This window comes from Sinocyclocheilus rhinocerous, unplaced genomic scaffold, assembly GCF_001515625.1.
Source record: "Sinocyclocheilus rhinocerous isolate Xijiao unplaced genomic scaffold, SAMN03320098_v1.1 scaffold2199, whole genome shotgun sequence".
In the NCBI taxonomy this organism is placed as follows: Eukaryota; Metazoa; Chordata; class Actinopteri; order Cypriniformes; family Cyprinidae; genus Sinocyclocheilus; species Sinocyclocheilus rhinocerous.
Genome location: NW_015659020.1, coordinates 855,139 through 861,539, shown reverse-complemented (window position 1 = coordinate 861,539; position 6,401 = coordinate 855,139). Strand labels below are relative to the sequence as shown.

General features: G+C 35.0%; 1 protein-coding gene across 1 annotated transcript in view; it reads right to left on the bottom strand.

Annotated features, from left to right (window-relative positions):
- The window catches only part of LOC107723248 (zinc finger and BTB domain-containing protein 34-like), a 15,847-nt gene extending 11,788 nt beyond the window's left edge, over positions 1-4,059 (bottom strand). The window contains exon 1 of the mRNA XM_016531813.1: positions 3,928-4,059. The gene's annotated coding sequence lies outside the window, so the exon portion shown is untranslated. The remainder of the gene's footprint in view (positions 1-3,927) is intronic.
- Between the last annotated feature and the right edge of the window lie 2,342 nt (positions 4,060-6,401).

The window sequence follows — 6,401 nt, the reverse complement described above, 5'->3', positions numbered from 1 at the left end:
AACCTGTTAACCTGCACCCCCAGTTTTGGGACCCACAGCTGAAAATGACCTACCTAACGTAAAATGGTAACAGTTCCTGACAACAGTGTGCTACACAGACAATTTTGGAGAAGAAGCTTTGGGCTTTACTATCCATCATCCAGAGTTGATAATGCTCAAAAAGATAAAAAGTTATAGACACTGAAGTGCCTTGAAAAAAAAAATACCACACTGAATGTTTTTTTTTTTCATATAAAAATACATGAAATACGTCCTGGAGCAATTCAGGTTACCCAAAGTAATGGGTTGAAAGTCACATGTCTCATGAGTAGGGCTGGGTATCGATTCAGATATCCCGATTCGATTCTCGATTTTTTTTTATTACATTCAGTGAATATAGTTTTAATACAAATGCTATTGATATTTCTAAAAAATTAACAGTAAACATCAGTTTACAAATAGTGAATTAATAAAAAGAAATTAAGAACCACGTGCCTGTATTTTAAACCTATTCTTTTTTTTTTGTATAGGGTACTTTTTAAACAATAGTAGGGCCCTATAAAATGTTCTTAATTTTTCTGGTAATCAGATGAAGGCATAAAACATTAATTTAATTTATAATGAAAATTAAACCCTTAAATTTTTTTGGCAAACAAAGTGCTGCACAACAGAGGTTTACTGTTAAAATTAAAAAGAAAACAGATGTGATTATTCCTTTAAAAATAAAGATTTATTAATATTTATTAGCAGTAGTAGCATTGAGTCTTCAGACTGCTAAATAGTAATATTCTGACAGATTAACGTTAAACTAAACTTTTATTTTGACGGGTTGCAGTGAAGAACTTGCAGTACAAACAGTAGTGAATAACTACAATCTCTAATCACGTTTATATAACCGCTAGCATATCTATCATGATAATATAGCCTATAACTCAACAACACAGCAGCAGCTAGCTCGAACAGCTAACGAAAAATGGGTCAGAAGCTCTGGGTAACATCCTTGGTCCCAAGGATGAGGCTACACCAAAGGAATCTTCAGTTAAAACACTACCATATTGCTCCCGATCGTGACAGGAGAAAGATCATAAAAAGGCCAATGTGCATTAGGAACATAGTCCAGGCCTGTTTTGTGCCTCCTCCCATCACCATCTACGAGTCCAATCATTCTGATGGCAAGAAAAGAAAAGCTACATCAAAGGGAAACTGCTGCACAAATTCGAAAGGATAATTAAGAATCGCTATAAAGGAACTGGCCAGGGAAATCAGCCAGGTTTTGCATATCTAACAGGCATAATCAGAGTGGATAAAAATACCACCAAGTCATTCTGTTTTGCCTCGGGTGCGCAGGTCAAAGGCATCCTTTCTTCTTTCCCAAGTCGATCCCCATTGAAGCTGGCCAAGAGACAAGGAACACACAGCCAAAGCCCACTGAACCGCAAGCTTCAGGGACAAACTGCTCTTCAACATTCCCAAAAAACTCAAGGATTATACTCACAGCCAGAAGTCATTAGATTCAGAAGCAGCTAACAAAAGCTGGAGCAGCGGAGGTGATGTCTTGAGTAAGATACAAGAAAAGTCCTTCTTTTTTCCCCCCTACATGCTATAAATCTGCCATAACAGGAGGATTTTCAAACCAAACCCCTTTAACAGCTAATACTGAGGAGAAGCAGCCACAGCCACAAAAATGAAAGGTTTATCGAGTGCGAAGCAATAATGCACATGGCTTAATTGGTTTGGCTCCGTCTGTTCAGACAAGCCTGGTTGGGAAACATTCCGAGTGGTTAGGAGGGACCTTTATGCCTCCAGAGATGCCATAAACGCACCTATAGGATTAGTGAGCAAAATATGCCTTTTAAAAAGACAAAGGCAAATACAAATATTTTTACTTTCAATTTCAGGGTATTGCTCAAGAAGACATATTTCAGGTACACAATCACCTTGAACATATGCCAGAGGTATCTATAGAACCGGAGTTAAAAAAAAAAAAAAAAAAAAACCCGGAATGTTCTTACTCAAGTTTCACTCGGATATCCTTCCTATAGAACGCAACTGTGCCCACCCACTTTTTCCTGCGCTGTTGGTTTAAGGAGTATTTTTCCCATAGATTTTTTAAAAAGATGTAAGCCATGAACCAAGCCAATTAGCTACGAGGTGAATCACAACATTACAAACTTTAATTTGAAGGAAAATTTTCAGTATCTGAAAATCAGTAAAGTCAAAGGTCATGACTGTGCATTTATCAGAAAGAACTGCAATCCCATGAAGCATTGCGAATGTCACAATTGAATTGATGGAGACGTATAGAACTATTGAGTTAAAGATGTTAATAATATAGAAACCATATGTTTTTACTTTTATTGCAAAAAATTACATATTACGCATACAAATATTATAGTAATTTGAGAACATAAGCAGACTGACTACATGATATGCAGTTCTTCATTGGAGTGGGAGTGGGCACGGTTTACTAAGCTAGATGAAATAATGTAGGCTGATGGCTTTAACAACCTCGCAACAACCTTGAAGCTCGAAGCAGGTCTGTCTTTACAGGTTATCGTTCAAAACCAATTGCACTATGAAAAGAATGAATGAGATTTTTACTTTCAGAACCTTATTGTTGCACTATTATTCTTGTGAACTGCTGTGACACATTTAGCCTACTAATCTGCATTTGTAGGTTGTAACCTGCAATTGCAGTTAGTCAATTAGCAGCCACTTTTATCCAAAAAGACTAACAAATTAGGAAAAACGCAAGCAATTTTTCACACTTAAAACAGTACTTCAAAAACTAGAGCAGACATATGTGGAAAGGTAAAGAAAGGTTTTTTTTTTACGTTTACATAAGGTAACCATTTAATAACTTACAGATAATTGTTTTACATGTGAACTCTCAGCTGTAAGCCAAAAACAAAAACACATTCACGGCAAAAAAAATCATTATGGCACATTAACAACTTTTGAAAGTGAAACTATAAAAATGATTCTCATTCTTGCACAACACTCACACTTTACTTTCCCTGTATGCCAATAAAAGTTTTATCTTATAGACACAGCACTGTTCGTGGACAGTCACACATATTATATGATACGTGGAAGTTAAAGGGACATTTCACACAAAAATGACAGGCAGAAGGTTAGGAACACTAACCCTTTCATTTTCATTTTGGGTGAACTAAAACTAGGCCACCTGTGACAAAGTCATTCCCTTAAACACGTTATAAATTGAATACATTAATTGTGGCTTTTGACGATCAAGTTACTAAGCTACTTAAATGCAGTTTCACTTTAAATAAATCATTACCACCTTGTCAAATAAACCAGTAACAGCTCAAATAACTCTGGCTGTTTCAAAACCTAGTGAGTTGGCAACATAACTGGCAACATCAAACGAATTTATAATGTACAAAAGCTATCTAGGTAACTTAGGCGGCTCACTACTTTTATGACACAGCCAATGACTTAACGTTACACTTTCGATAGTTAAATACCTTAACGTAATAAGTTAATGTAAGGTACTTTTGCCTCGCGTCTCCGGTTGTAATCAAAAGTTTTACTTGTCTAAACACAAATAGGAGGGTGGGAAGTGGCCCACTTGCTTGTGATTGAGGGGAATGTGGAGGTTGGCAGCTAACACTGACTGCATCGGAGTCAGTATAAAAAACACGTAAGCTACGTTGAAGAGCTAAAGAGCGGTGTAAAATGGTAACGTTAAGGTCATATCATGACAGTTTCGCTCGGAGAGGTAACGTTAATTTGCCCAGCGCTGCATGCGAACTCCCCCTCGTTACATTTGCTGCCAGGCTAGCTCGCACCAAAGCTGTCACGGAATGCTAACAAGTTAGCCGGTTAGCGACATGTATTTAGAAGCGTCCGGTATAACCGCGTCAAATACAACAACCATAACGTCTGAGCGAACATAAAGCGCGAATTAAAAATATCACGCCTCACCTTCTCTGATCAAACGTCGCCCATTCCTCTGCACAGCGACTCGCTTTAGCTCCAGCCTGCCTCCTCCTTTCCCAGCTGTGCTCCTCGGCCGTTGCTATTTTTCCAGCTCTCTGCCCAACCGGAAGTGGACGCGTGCTGTCTCTAGGGGAAATCGCTCGGTAGATGCTATAGAGATCAGCGGTAGGGCTCGCCCCCTTCCCTTCGACTTTTCGCTACAAGGGTCAGGCAGTGTATGTTTAAGGATGTCAGCTTTGTTGCAGTAATTTCAGTGAAGAGTAACGTTATCCAGAATTCACTTCCGTGAATACCTACTAAACCAGATTTTGAGGCCGGTTTATAAATCATTAAAGAACCATAAAGTCTACTTACTAGTACAGAACTCTTCTTAAAAAAATAATAATTAAAATAAATAATTATAAATAATAATTATAATAGTTATTATTTATTATTTGAATGAGGGGCCTATATATAATAAAAGAAAAAATAATAATTTTAATGATAATATACATTATCGTTTATTCTAATTATTTATTATAATATAAATATTGTTCATTTTTTATTTTATAAATATAATAATTATGAACTTATAAAAGAACAACAATAAAACAAATAATAATAATAATAATAGTAATAACAATAATAATAATAATAATAATAATAGAATTAAATACTATGCATTATGGACTAGAAGAGAAATAGCTTTATTGATATTTTATACAATATTTTAACATGAGCAAACAATTTGAAAATTTAAAAAAATATGTATTCATTTATTTATTTATTTATCATTGCCTTTTAGAGAAAATGTAAAACAATGTAACATATTAATTCAATACTGTATTTTAGATCAAACACATAATAGCATGGGGGAGAAGAATTGACCTGCTTAACCTACTTCTTGAATTTTAAGAAGTCTAAACTCGTATTTAAACATATAAAGTGTTATCATCAAACTTGGAATGAGGTCATAATAACCCATGTGCATCCTTCAGCTGGCCAGTTTCGAGTTGTTTTACTACATCTAACAGCAGAGGGAGCCATAGGCTAAATTAACAAGTAGCCTAGTCTAAAAGAGTAGACGTCTGTTCACATTGTTCAGTAAACATCAACCGTGATAAAGGCTACTCTATATAGGCATAAATGATTATGTTATATAATCATCTCTATAATATGATGTAGAACAATGACACAAATAACGTATTACATAGGTTACAGAATTTACTATATTTCAATATGCTGTTCTGCAGCACTGTATCATCTAAATTTATGTCAGGCGACAAGAGTCAAGACGTTGTTTCAGCTGGATGCAAAGAAGAACCTTTGCTAAGTTTTTACAACCAAGTTTTTATTCTCAAGTTCTCTGTACTGAAGCCAGAAAACAAATACATTGATAGCCTATATATAAGAATATGTGATGTTACCTTTTTCGGTCATAGAGCCAACTCAAAAGCTCTGCAATGAAAAAAAAAGAAATTATACTAATTTTTTTAAGGTAAGTGGTTGCAAACAATTTATTTTAGCTACATAAAAAAATAAATCATTGCAACTGCTTACCTTAAAAAAAATTTGTAAATTCAACTAATCCTTTTTTCAGTGTGCACAGCATAATGGTTCTTTGCTGAACCCAAGGTGAAAGGACTGCTGAAGAACCTTTATTTTTAAGAGTTAATCTGGTACAACCCTCTTTTACAATAATTTACTACTAACAATAACATCACATATGACCATTCCATAGAAAACAACAACAACAACTTTTATCCATTTGCTAAACTTTATAATTTCATAGTTATGTCATGCTTCAAATCCTTTGATTCATTTACATCATTCATTTACATAGTCTCAAGGGCTACATTTAGAAGGATATATTTGGAAATGAACCAATGTATGCAAAGAGGTCTGTTTGAAATTCCACAGATGTGTTCATTTATGTGTTTATTTGCTGGAAGTAAATATTTAAACTACAAATACAGGATGCCTTTGAGCACATTTGGTGCATTCTATAATCATATCAAGTTTACAGATTGAATATTGGACTGAATTACTGCCATTTACAGTTTGTCCTGAAATATTTGATATTTTACACATATCCAAACATTATTTACCTGTTTAAATATTTACATTTGCCATTTCACTCACATGATCATACTGCAACCAATCACATGCCTTATTTGGCCTTTTCTGTTGCTTCAAAAAATTGTAGTTTTTGCACTAAATATACAGGCCGACATAAATCATTTTGGCCCCCAGATGTCTAAAAATTACTGGTGGCAATTTCAACAAAAATATACTATAGGCCTAGTTATTTTAACTAAACAGATTCAGTAAAGTCTCTAAAACAGCACCATTGTTCCTCCCACTGCAGCATAATGCGGTATTATGTTTTTATTTTTTGCCCTTTTTTCTACTTCAGCCGAGAAAGAATGTTATCCACAATGAGCCTTTTTCATCATCTTATTTGAGAGACAGCTTGGCCT